The sequence below is a fragment of the Cetorhinus maximus genome, chromosome 31 (assembly GCF_964194155.1).
Source record: "Cetorhinus maximus chromosome 31, sCetMax3.hap1.1, whole genome shotgun sequence".
In the NCBI taxonomy this organism is placed as follows: domain Eukaryota; kingdom Metazoa; phylum Chordata; class Chondrichthyes; order Lamniformes; family Cetorhinidae; genus Cetorhinus; species Cetorhinus maximus.
Window position 1 is genome coordinate 20,161,942 of NC_135909.1, and position 13,862 is coordinate 20,175,803.

The following is a 13,862-nucleotide window of genomic DNA, read 5'->3' on the forward strand; positions in this document are numbered from 1 at the left end:
GGGGTGGAATATAAAAGTAGGTAAGTCTTGCTACGACAACAGGTCATTGGTGAGACGACATGTGAAGCGCTGTGTAAAGTTTTGGTCTCCTTATTTAAGGAGGGATATACTTGCATTGAGGACAGTTCAGAGAAGTTTGACTAGACTGATTCCTGACATGAAGAAGTTGTCTTATGAGGAATGTTTAAGCAGGTTGGGCCAATCACCATTGGAGTTTCGAAGAAGGAGAGGTGATCTCATTGAAATATATAAGATTCTGAGGGTAGATGTTGAGGGGAATGTTTCCATTTATGGGGAAACTAGAACCAGAGGGCACAGTTTAAAAATGAACATCTCCCATTGAAGATGGGGATGAGAAGGAATTTATTTCCTTTGTAATTCAGAACCCTAGAGTGCAGTGGAGGGTGGGTCGGATCATTGAATATATTCAAGTGGAGTGGACATATTTTTGATCTACAGGAGAGTCAAGGATTATAGGGTGGATGGTAAAGTGGAGTTGAGGCCACAATCAGATCAGCCATGGTCTTATTGAATGGCTATGCTGGCCTGATGGGCTGAATGGCCTACTCCTGCTTCTCTTTCTTATATTTTTAATTTGTCATTGTGGGATTGATCCTGTCTTTTAGTCTCTTTTGCTCTATTTCAGTGTGGAACTAACTCAGTCTGATCTACATGTGAGTGTGGAATTCATTCTCTGTCTATCACTTACTGAATGTGAGTGTGCAATTTAAATCTCAGTCAATCTCTGTTACAGTGTGAGAATGTGCAATTAAATCTTTATATCAGTCCCTGTTAATGTATGTGAATGCAGGATTAACTCTCTGTTGGTCAGTCTCTGTTACTGTATGAGAATGTGCAATTAAATCTTTATATCAATCCCTGTTAATGAATGTAAATGCAGGATTAACTCTCTATTGGTCAGTCTCTGTTACTGAACGTGAGTGTGGAATTAACTACAATCAGTCAGTCTCTGTTACTGTAGGTGAGTGTGGATCAAAGTCTCCATGGGTCAGTCTGAGTTACTGTATGTGAGTGCGGAATTAACTCTCTATCGGTCGGTCTTAGTTACTGTAAGTGTGGAATTCTCTTTCACAGTCTTTGTTAGGATATCTGTGAGTGGAATTAAGGACCTGTCAATTTCCATTAACGTTTTAGTGAGGAATTAACCTACAATAACAGAGACTGAGAGTAATTAAGACAGTTATTTCACACTCTCATATTAGTCTATGTTAATCTATGTGAGTGAGGAGTAAACAAACTACTTGTCAGCCTCTGTTACTTAGAGTGTGCAATTAATTCTCTGCAAATCACTCTTATTACATATGAGTGTGAATCTCTGTCATGTGTGCAAGTGCTGATTTAGCTTTCTATTCTGACCATGCTGGTTGCTGTACAAGAGTGTGAAATTAACTCTTTGCATGATAACCTGTTACTTTCGGTGAATAAAATTAAGTTTGTCAGTTACCGTATTGGAGTGTAGAATTAATTCTGTGTCTGTCAGTCTCTGTTACTGTATAGGCCTATGGAAGTAACTCTCTTTCAGGCTCTGTCACTTCAAAAAAGTTAATTCCACATTCATCGTCTGTCAATCTGTGTTACTATATATGAGTGTGACATTAACGCTCTGTCTCTGTTGTGTGTGAGTGAGGAATTAACTCTCTTTCGCTTAGTTTCTGGTACTGTCTGTGGGTGTGGAATTCATACCTTACATGTCAAGCTCTGTTACTGTACATAGATGTGGAATTAATTCCATGTCTGTCAGTCTCAGTCATGCAGTGAGTGTGCTCTTCACTCTGTGTGAATCTCAGTTACTGTGAGTGAGTGTGAAATTAAATTTCAGTCAAACTTGGTTGCTATGTGTGATTCTGGAATTACCTGGTGAGGCCACAACTGGAGTATTGTGTGCAGTTCTGGTCACCACATTACAGGAAGGACATAATAGCTCTGGAGAGAGTGCAGGGGAGGTTTAGAAAAATGTTGTCAGGGTTAGAAAAGTGTAGCTACGAGGAGAGATTGGATAGGTTGGGGTAATTTTCCTTTGAACAAAGAAGGCTGAGAGGTGACTTGATTGAGGTGTATAACATTATGAGGGGAATAGATAGAGTGGACAGGATAAAATTGTTTCCCTTGGTGGAGAATTCTAGAACAAGGGGACACAGATTCAAGATAAATGGCAGAAGGTGTAGGGGGAACATGAGGAAGAACTTTTTTACGCAGAGGGTAGTGGGTGGCTGGAATTCGCTGCCCAAGTTGGCGGTAGAGGCAGAAACTTGAAACTCTTTTTAGAAGTGCCTGGATCTGCACCTAAAGTGCTGTAAGCTACAGGGCTATGGGCCAGTTGCAGGAAGGTGGGATTAGAAAGGACACCTGGGTGTCCTCGGGCTGGCATGGACAAGATGGGGTGAATGGCCTCGTTCTGTGCTGTAACTTTTCTAGGTCCTATGGTTCTACCTTCCAGCCAAAGTCTGGTATTGGAAGTGATGTGAAACTAATTCTTTGTCTGAGTCCATTACCGTACATGAGTTTGAATCAAAACTCTAATAATCTGCATTACTCTATGTATTTGGAATTAATTTTCTGTCAGTTTCTGTTACTGTGAGTGTGGCAGAGTAGACATGAAAAATTTTTCCCTCGCATTGTTAGAAAGAAATAGGACCAGAGGGCACAGATTGAAGGTAATTGGCAAAATAAGCAATGGTAACATGAGGACAAACCTTGTCATGCAGCGAGCAGCTGGGGAATATGACTGAGAATGTGGGGGAGGCAGGTTCAATCGAAGCACTCGAGAGAGAATTGGATTATTATCCAAAAAGGAACAAAGTGCAGGTCTATGGGGAACAGGCAGTGAAGTGGCATGAGGTGAATTGCTCCTTCAGATGGCCAGCATAGTCATAATGGACTGAATGGCCTCCAATTGTGCTGTAATCATTCTATGATTCAATGAATTAACACTATCAACCTCTTTTACACTAAGTGTGGGTGGAACTAACTCTGTCACTCTTTGTTCATGTATGTAAATGTGAAATTCACTTCCTGTCAGTCTCTGTTACTGTACAAGAAACAGTTAATGACCTTTTATCAGAAATGGTTGGGCCCTCCTGTACTTAAAAGTTCTCGTGGTTAAACCCATCAATGTCTCCTCTCTCTGCTCCGCAATTCAAAGTCAGCCAACAAGAACATACCTTCAAAGAAAGTGAGGAACGACTTCCACTTCCAACATCCACCCTTACGCAAAAGGGATCTGCATTTGTCAGTTTGTGTTTCTGGCCTCGGTTTTGTGAGCAACACCAGCAATAATTCACGTGCAAAATCAGGTGGATACTGGGAATCTGAAATGAGGAGAGAAAATGCTCAAAAGACATGGCACGTCAGGTAGCATCTGTGGAAAGAGAAACAGAGATCACATTTCAGGTCACTGACAGTAAGCCTGCAAAAAAACACTTACTAACATCTGCTCATGGTGGCTGCAGTTCCCACAATTCCCTGCATCTCGGAAACCGCTCTATTTAATGCACTGACTTCCCCAGGCATTGAGAGTGTGCATGCTCCCCACAGCCGGTCCTGTGAAATTCCGAGGTAGACCTTTTACCTCCTCACAGTTCACAATACCACCAAGTTTAATCTCATCCGCAAATTTTGAAATGGTGCCCCGTGCACCAACATTAACATCAGGTAGAGCAGGGGTCCTAACACCGACGCCTGGGTAACTCCACTATAAACATTCCTCCGGTCTGAAAAACAACCATTCACCGCTACCCTCTGTTTCCAGTCACTCAGCCAATCCCATATCCATGTTGCTCTGTCCCTTTTATTCCATGAGCTGTAACTTTGTTGACAAGTCTGTTGTGTGAGACTTTATCAAATGCCTTTTGGAAATCCATGTAAACCACATGAACAGCATCACCCTCCCCAACCCTCTCTGTTACCGCATCAAAGACTCGGTGCAAACGGGGGAAGAAATCGGGAAGCGGCGGCTGGGATGGGGGAGGCGCTGCACCATCGGCTTCATGGTGAAGTCCCCCGGGTCCCTCTCCGCACGTCCGCCGGACACGGCGGCTCTGATTCGGGCTCTGAGAGCCGCTGAGACTCGGCGTTACTGAGGCTGCGCTCGGCCAACCTCAGGTTCTGGGAGCTGTGACGCGCGACTGCCCGGGGCAGGCAGGATTTCCGGTGTACGACCTATTGCACCTGCGCAGTGCCTATCTGATAGAGATAGGCCGTTATACATCACCCCGAGCATTCTGGGAAGGGCTGTCCGCCATTTCCTAATAAACTGCAAAACAAGAGGATGTGTTTGTGTTAATCGTATCAGAGCAAGCTCATTTGTCCCAAATCAGCCCCACTCCTCTGTCCTTTCCAATAGCCCTAAAATATTTTTCCATCCCGTATTTTTCGTTTCACTCATGTAAGTTTATATCGAATCTGCTTCCACCTCATTTCCCGGCTGAATATTCAGGTCACAACAACTGGCTGCCTTGTTAAGAAATGACAAGTGATGATCCATTCAATGTGGAGGATGGTGGAGAGGAGGGTGAAGACAAGGGAAAAGCCAGAATTAACCCCGCCCTCACATGCAGTACTAGACATTGACCGATAAAGAAGGAATCGCATCTCACAAGCCGTTCGACAGACTGAGATACAGAATAAATCTTACACTCGCAAGCATTACCTGTGTAGTGACTGACAGATACAGAACAAATCTCATTCAGGTATAGTAGCAGAGTTTTATAGATGCCTCATGTATCCCACAATCACATGTTCTCCCAAGGTTTAACAGCCACAGTCGAGGTTTGATGACAGTAATCCCATTCCGGTTTAACGAGAGCTTTGCACAAGATCCAGAATATCCCCTCCCCCCCCAATCCCCCCGACGAGTCGCTGGCTATGCCAACAGGCATGTCATGTCCACAAAAAATAAGCAGGACAAATGCAACCAGGCGAGGTACCACCGCATTATTGTCCTCCCTATCAAAATAAAGAAATGATGCATGGGGTCTTTGACAGTGGTATCCAGCAGCAGTTACTTAGCAATAACCTGTTCATTGACGCTTAGTTTGGGATCCACCAGGACCATTCAGCTCCTGACTGCACTGCAGCCTTGGCCCAAACATAGACAAAACTGCTGAACTCAATGGGCGAAGTGACAGCGACTGCCCTTGATATCAAGGCAGCACTTGACAAGGAAGACCATGACATCAGGAAGAACATATTTTCCCACAGAAAACCTCCTCACAGAACAGAAAACATCTTTAAACTAGAGGAAATATCTTTATCGAACAGAAATTTTTTTTGCGCACAACGGATCATATTTAGGCAGCCGGGAGCACATTTGCACAGCAGGGAAGCATTTTACACAACGACAGTGAGGATGTTTCAACGGCAGAATCACAGTTTCACCACAGAGGGATCAGTTTTACAGCAGGAAGCACAGTTACACAATAGGAACTACTTTTAAAACAGGCCCAATCTTTATGCAGCAGGAAATACCTTTTCGTAAATTATCAGTTTCTCCATTGTAATATCTTGCTGGTTTGTTCAGCACCTTTTCCTGTCAGCGATTGTGTTTACCCTGATAGTCTCTTGCTACTTTCCTGTGTATCTTTCTCTGTCTGGTATATTTGTGGTAGCGTAAGTGGATTTGCGGAGCTTGGGTGAGCTTCCCAATAGTTGTGCTCTTGTTTAAAATGTAATGAGGAAGTGAATAGGTGTTTGGCTACCAAACAACGGTAATAGGCAGTAGAAAAATGTTGCTTCGGAGGAGACTGGTGTGCAAAAGCGTGCTGGCCTCCTGACCCAGCGATCGATGGATTGAAACCATACTCAGTTTATTTAAATTCTCATTAACACTAAAAAAAACCACATTTGGCTGCGACACAAGATCACCTCTGAATTTGTTTCATAGTAAATTTACATCAGCTTCTTGCTTCCAGTTAACACTTCAATCTGTAACCAATCTCTCAAATCGTTTTAATTTACACATGGACGCAGCAGAAGTGCTGCAACAATACACCAGCCGAGGATTTCCCCTTTCTCTCAGCCCATTTCAGGCCATGGTCCGAACGGCCTTCCCTTGCTCTCTATCACTCTATGATTATCTGAGTAACAAAAAAGAAAACAAATATCTTATTTGGACACGATATAATGAAGTTTATACATATTAGCTTCAGTATGTCCGATCTACAGGACACCCTGCAGTAATTTCCATGCTTATTTGGACAGCAACGTCCACCCTGAGACATTGACCATCGAGAAGGACAAGATTATCAGCATAGCGGAAACAGCATCACGTCAAAGACACAGATAATTATTGTTTTGACAGATATAATTGTTCATTCTTTATCACTTATTTAAAATATGGAATTCCATCCCCAATATCACCTTGAACTTGGAAGCTTTCATTCCTTCAGGTTTGCATTAGAGACACATTGTACAAAGTACAACTGTGAGTGTCTCTGGTCAATGAACTGATGATGTGCGGAGATCTCAGCTTTTACTCATTGATCTTCACAAGAGATGATCCAGTTTTGACGTTGACTTTTCCTCTGGTGTCGATTTACTCGAATTCCTCACCTGATTTCTCTGCTGTCCAATGAAGCTCACTCAGCAGAGTTTTCAATAATAATTTGATTTTTTCCTCACAGGATTTCAATCACCATGTTTTTGAACAATTTGTTAAAAAAATGCTTCCAGGAGCAGCAATGTGATAAAGAAAATATAATCTGTTATAAAGTGCTTTTAATTGAGGGATGAATGTGGGCTCCGACACCATGGGATAACCCCCCCGCCCCTCTCCGAAATGGTGCTTGGTATACTGTACCTGAGAAGGCAGAGGGCACCTCAATTTACCATATCATCTAAAAGCTGGCACCACTTACAGTGAAACATTCACTGATTACTGCACTAGAGCGTCAGCCTGAATTTGTGCTCAGGATTCTGGAGTGAGTTTTGAACTCACAACTTCCTGATTGTAAAAAGCAAGAGAACAACTGACTGAATAGTAATTCACAACAAAGGAAAGACGACAGAAGACATTTCACTCCAAGGAGAGGCTGAAGTAGATTGTTAATTGAAGAAATGTCACAGGCAATGAGAGATAAACACCCACAGTTGAAAGAGACCGACATTTTCTCACGGCACGGAGAGAGATTGTTGCAGGAATTTCGATTCCCAATGCTTCTTGTCAACACCCCAGTACAAGCTAAATGGTTTGCACACTGCCCGCTAGACTAAAAAACGAAGCTAGAATGCTATTTAATCATCGTAAAATTTTCAATCATATCGGCCTTGAAACATTGATATTCACGGTATTACAGGAAACGCCATAACTTGGGTCTGATGGTAATTTCAGATTTCCTTTCTGCATAACGCCGTCCCATACAAAAACAGGATTTAAACTCACGAGTGAGAAGCACAGTGGATGATCAGCCTTAAATTCAGATAATCATGGAGTGATGAACGACATTATCCCGACGTAAAACAGGCCTCGGAACGATTACATCAGTGATTTCAGACATGTCTTCCGAAAAAAGCACCGCGGTCACGAAGAACCCGTTAGTAAAAGTGACGACGAAGGTGGGATTTGAACCCACGCGAGCAAAGCACAATGGATTAGCAATCCATCGCCTTAACCTCTCGACCACCTCGTCACATGCGGTCTCCTTATTAAACCTCCTTCCGTACTTTTTTGCATTCATGAACTGCTTGTTTCAGGTCCTGAATAACCATCCAGGTGTCTCATGTCGTTTGTCAATAAAATACATTTCCATCACATCAGGTAGGAACTGTTGTAAATCGACTAATGTGAATCACTTCAACACTTCAACATGTTTCTAGACAGTGTGAAAACCCACCGCGGAAAGACCGAAACATACATTCATCTGGAAGAATAAAGAAACTCCTTCCGACTCACTGCAAGTACCGGAACACAACTGAAATGTGGTTTGTCACTCAAGACTGTAACTGACTGTAATCAGCCTCCGACTGAACCCACAAGGAGAGAGTTGCCGTATTCGATGCATTAGCAGAAACTTTGCGTTGGTTTTCTGTGTTGTGATTTATTCTCCGTAATGATTTCCCGGATGTTCAAACCTGGTCCTGATTTCCCCAACTGGCACCGGCTCGAGCACACGAATTAATGTATTAAAATGCTGGCTGGGCTCGTCCGGGAATTGAACCCGGGATCTCTCGCATATTAATTCACCACAAATCCCAAAGCGAGAATCATACCCCTGGACCAACGAGCCAGCTGCCACAATAAACGCATTCAACATATCCTTTCATTGCCACCCACAGGAAATTAACAAAATGCGAAATACTGTGGATGCTGGAAATCTTTTGGAATGTATTAGAAATCCCGGGGCCGACTCCAACCAGTGGAGAGTTTCCCTCCTTGTATAATTTGACTTCAGTTTTGTTGGGTTTCTCAGTGCCACACTCTGCCAAATGCTTCTGTATGGCCAACTGTAGTCACTGGCAACTCACACGCCTTGAGTTCAGCTCTTTTGTCCATATTTGGACCAAGGCTGCAATGAGGTCGGGAGCTGAGTGGCCCTGGCGGAAACCAAACTGAGCTTCAGTGAGCAGGTGATTGGTGAGTTAGCGCCACTTGATCGCACTGTCGAAGACACAGCAATGTGGTTGACTCTGAAATGCCCTCTGAAATGGCCTACCAAGCCTCTCAGTTGTAACAAACCACGACAATGTCACAAAAAAGGGAATGAAACCGGACGGACCACGCGGCATTGATATCGGCACCGTCAATCTCAGCCCTGTCCACCCTGCAAAGTCCTCGTTAGTAACATCAGGGTGTTAGTGCCGAAATTGGGAGAGCTGCTTCACAGACTTGGCAAGCAACAGCCTGACACAGTCATCCTCACAGATAATGTCCCAGACTCCACCATCACTATTCCTGGATATGCCCTATCCCACCGGCAGGACAGGCCCAGCAGAGGTGGCGGCACAGTGGTATACAGACGGGAGGCAGTAGCCCTGGGAGTCCTCAACATCGCCTCCGGACCTGATGAAGTTTCATGGCATCAGGTCAAAATGGGCAAGGAAACCAGCTGATTAACACGTACCGCCCTCCCTCAGCTGATGAACCAGTGCTCCTCCATTTTGAACACCACTTGGAGGAAGAACTGAGGGTGCCAAGGGCACAGAATGGCCTCCGGGTGGAGGGATTCAACGTGCATCACCAAAAGTGACTCGGTAGCACCACTACTGACCCAGCTGGACGAGTCCTAAATGACATCGCTGCTAGACTGGGTCTGTGGCAGGTGCTGAGTGAACCAATAAGAGGGCAAATCATAGTTGAGCTCATCCTCACCAATCTGGCTCCCGCAGATGCATCTGTCCACAACAGTATTGGTAGAAGTGACTATCGCATAGAAGTTGCAGAGACAAAGTCCCGCCTTCACATTGAGGATAGTCTCCATCGTGTTGTGTGGCACTACCACCATGCTAAATGGGATAGGTTTCGAACAGATCTATCAACTCAAAACAGGGCATCCATGAAGCACTGGGAGCCATCAGCATCAGCAGAATTCTACTCAAACACAATCTGTAACCTCATGGGCTGGCATATCCCCCACTATATCATTACCATCAAGCCAGGTTATCAACCCTGGTTCAATGAAGAGTGAAGAGGGCATTCCAGGAGCTGCACCAGAATTACCTAATAATGAGTTGTCAGCCTGGTGAAGCTATGACACAGGACTACTTGCGTGCCAAACAGCATCTGCATCAAATGATAGACAAAGCTAAGCGATCGCACAACCAACGGGCAGACATTAACTCTGCAGCCCTGCCACATCCAGTTGGGAATGGTGGTGGACAATTAAAGAAGTCACTGGAAGAGGAAGAGACGCCACAAATATCCCCATCCACAATAATGGAGGACCTCAGCACATCAGCACAAATGATAAGCATTTGCTACAAGAAGTGCCGAGTGGATGATCCATCTCAGCCTCCTCCAGAGGTCCCCAGCATCACAGATGCCAGTCTTCAGCTAATTCGATTCACTCCACGTGATATCAAGAAACAGCTGAAGGCACTGGTTAGTGCAAAGGCTATGGGCCCTGACAATATTCTGAAAATAGTACTGAAGACTTGTGCCCCAGAACTTGTCACGGCCCTAGCCAAGATTTTCCAGTGCAGATACAACACTGGTATCTACCTAGTTATGTGGAAAATTGCCCAGGTATTTCCTGTACACAGAAAGCAGGCCAAATCCAACCCGGCCAATTACTTCCCAATCAGTCTACTCTCGATCATCAGTAACGTAATGGAAGGTGTCATCAATAGTGTTATCAAGCGGTACTTGGTTAACAATAACCCGCTCACTGACTCACAGTTTGGGTTCCGCCAGGGCCACTCAGCAATTACATCGTTACAGCCTTGGTTCAAACATAGGCAAAAGAGCTGAACTCCTGAGGAGAGGGGAGAGTAACTGCCCTTAACATCAAGGTCGGATTTGTCTGAGTGTGGCATCAAGGAGCGCTAGGAAAACTGGAGTCAATGGGAATCAGGTGGAAAACTCCATTAGTTTGGTATCATGCCTAAGGCGTTCAGTCATCTCAGCTCGAGGATATCACTGCAGGAGTTCCTCAGGGTAATGTGCTCGGTCCAACCATCTTCCGCTGCTTCATCAATGACCTTTATTCCATGAAAAGGTCAGAGGTGGGGATGTTCGCTTATAATTTCACAAAGTTCAGCACCATTCGTGACTCCTCAGATACTGATGCAGTCCATATCCAAATGCAGCAAGACCTGGACAATATCCAAACTTGGGATGAAAAATGACAAGTAACAATCGCGCCACATAAGTGCCAGGCAATAGCCATCTACAACAAGAAAGAATCTAATCACTGGCCCTTGACGTTTAGCGTTACCACCACTGAATCGCCCATTCTCAACATTCTGAGGGTTACTGATGAACAAAAACTGAACTGGGCTAGCCTTATAAACACTGTCGTTAAAAGGGCAGGTCAGAGACGAGGGATTGTGCGATGAGTAACTCACCTCCTGACTCTACAAAGCTTGTCCAGAATCTATAAGGCACAAGTCAGGAGTGTGATGGAATGGTCGCCAATTGCCTGGTGGAGTGCAGCACCCGCAACACTCAGGAAGCTTGGCATCATCCAGGAGAAAGCTTGAATTGCAACACATCCACTCCCTCCACCACTGACGCACAGTCGAGGAGTGCGTAGCATCTACAAGATGCATACAGGAATTCACCAAGCCTCTTTAAACTGAAGGGTTCTGCTGAAGAGTCATGAGGACTCGAAACATCAACTCTTTTCTTCTCCGCCGATGCTGCCAGACCTGCTGAGTTTTTCCAGGTAATTCTGTTTTTGTTTTGGATTTCAAGCATCCGCAGTAGTTTTTTGTTTTTATCACTTTAAACAACACTTTACAAATCCACGACCACTACGGTCGAGAAGGGCAAGGGAAGCAGCTACATGGGAACATCGCCACCTGAGAGTTGCCCTCCAAGTCACACGCCATCTTGGCTACGGAATATATCACCTTTCCTTCACTGTCGCTCGGTCAAAATCCTGGCATTCCCTTCCCAGCAACACTGTGGGTGTACCTACACCACATGGACTGCAGCGGCTCAAGAAAGCAGCTGACCACCACCTTCTCAAAGGAAACTAGGGATGGGCAATAAATGCTGGCCCAGCCAGTGAAGCGCACATCCTGTGAATGAATAAAAGTTTTCCTGTCACCTTCAATCATTTATGAACATGCCCACAATTTCCTCCTGCTCTTGCACGCCCTTTGGGTGCACACGCTTTATTTTATGTTGCCTCTTTGCTTTCTTCGACCACAATTAATCTTTTCACATTTCCCTGGAAAAGGAAATCAACTGCAAAAGCGCTGGTTAGTCCACAGCTGGAATTTTGTGCACAGTTCTAGTCACCACCTTACAGGAAGGAGATAATTTCACTGTAGAGAGCACAGAGAGGATTTACAAGAATACTGCCAAAGCTTGAAAATTGCAGATACGAGGAAGGATTGGTTAGGCTATTGTAGTTTTCCTTAGAACAGAGGAGGCTGAGGGGTGACCTAATTGAGATGTACAAAATGATGAGGGGCATGGATAGGGTGGACAACAAATACTTGTTTCCCCTAGCTGAGGGGTCAATTGTCAGGGAGCGTAGATTTGAGGTCATTGTTAAAAGGATTAAAGGGGAGACGAGGAAAAGCTTTTTCACGCAGTGGATGGCGAGCATTTGGATTTCACTGCCTGAACCGGTTCAACTCATTTAAAATGTACTTAGATCTGCACCAGGAGCCCTGTAACCTGCAAGCTTCCGGGTCAGGTGCTGTGAAGTGGGTTCAGAATAAACGGCTAGTTTCTTCTTCTTCATTTTTCTATCCAGTACAGACATGATGGGCTGAATCACCTCTTTCTGCGCCGTCACTTTTTCAGGGTTCTGTGGTTCTCTCTGCCGCTTAACCGCCCATTCCACCAACCTGCCCACGTCGTTTTGAAGTTCTACTGACTTTCTATAGCTCTTCACGCAACCACAGGACGTCCAAAAACATTTTACAGGCGGTGAGCACTTTTGAAATGAAGTCACTGTTCAAATTGATGAAATTTTGAACCGTCTGTTCGTCAATGTCAGAAATTCCCATATTGGGATTGGAAACAAGTATCATTGGTGTAGATCTGTGGCGCAACCGATAACGCGTTGGACTTGCAGTTGGTATAAACAGATACATTTAAACGTTGTGGGTTGGAATGCTTTAGATAAGTATTGAAGAAAGTCAGCAAGAGGTTTATCAATATTCTCAGAAAAGGGAAACTGCCGTCCCGAACTTCCTTCTATACAGGTCACTCCCCACTTTCCCATCTGAACCACTGAACAGCCGAAATCTCATCACCGTCTCAGGACAAAACAAAAACCTTTGAAAGATGCTGACCAGAGTCAGTCTGCTCAGCCCTCAGAATGGTTTAAAATTGGACATATACAGCCACCGCGGAAACTGCTTCCCATTACTGCTCAGTCATCTTTCCAGACTGTTCCTGACAGACAGCTCGAAACAAGGATGATGTGAACCTGCACCACTGAATACCAAGACCAACACGGTTATCACAGCTGTAATGAACAGCTCCTGTTGCAGCTTTAGATCAGACAGTGGAGGATTATCACAGGCGCTCTGTCAGACTGCATGTTCCTTCAGGCAGGTTTCCAACTGGACACATGGAATGAGCGGCTGTGTGAACATTCGTGGTTCAGGGGGGGATTTCTCACTGGCCGGACTGGAGTTCCCGTTCCATTCCCAGACATTACTCTCTCTGAATCCATTTCTGTCCTCTTGCTCATTTACACTTTGCATTGTTTCATCATTGGCGGCCACGTTTTCAGCTGTCTGAGCCTTTAGCGCTGCAATTCCTTCTAGAAACATCCCCACTTCACTCTCCCCCTTAATACCCTCTTAAAATCTATCAGTTTTACTAAGGTTTTGTTCATCTGGCCAAATATCTGACTCGATGTCGAATGTTGCTTGATCAAGCTCCTTTGAAGCGCTTTGGGGAGTTTTGTTAAATCACGGCGCTGCTGCTGGAATGGCTCGAATTTGGAGAAATTCACATACAGCTTCAATCTTCTTAAAGATTCACCTTTATTCTCTCCACTTGCTTTGCATCGAAAAAACATCTCCTATGAGGTGTTCAAAATGATGACCAGTTTACTAGAGTAAATAAGGAGAAACTGTTTCCACTGACAGGAGGGTCGCTAACCAGAGGACACAGTTTGAAGCTGATTGGGAAAAGAACCAGGAGCGGGATGAGTAGAATGTATTTTACACAGTGAGCTCATTGTGAAATGGAAGCTACCTGGGAGGCTGATGGAAGC

At 44.6% G+C, this 13,862-nt stretch overlaps 1 protein-coding gene and 1 non-coding gene across 2 annotated transcripts in view; both read right to left on the bottom strand.

The window, feature by feature from the left end:
- Positions 1 to 13,862, bottom strand: part of LOC144670314 (histone H2B-like) — a 1,149,071-nt gene that overhangs the window by 475,762 nt on the left and 659,447 nt on the right. The gene's annotated exons all lie outside the window — the stretch shown is intronic.
- Positions 7,565 to 7,646, bottom strand: trnas-gcu (transfer RNA serine (anticodon GCU)). The gene has a single exon. It is a non-coding gene; the product is annotated as a tRNA-Ser (tRNA).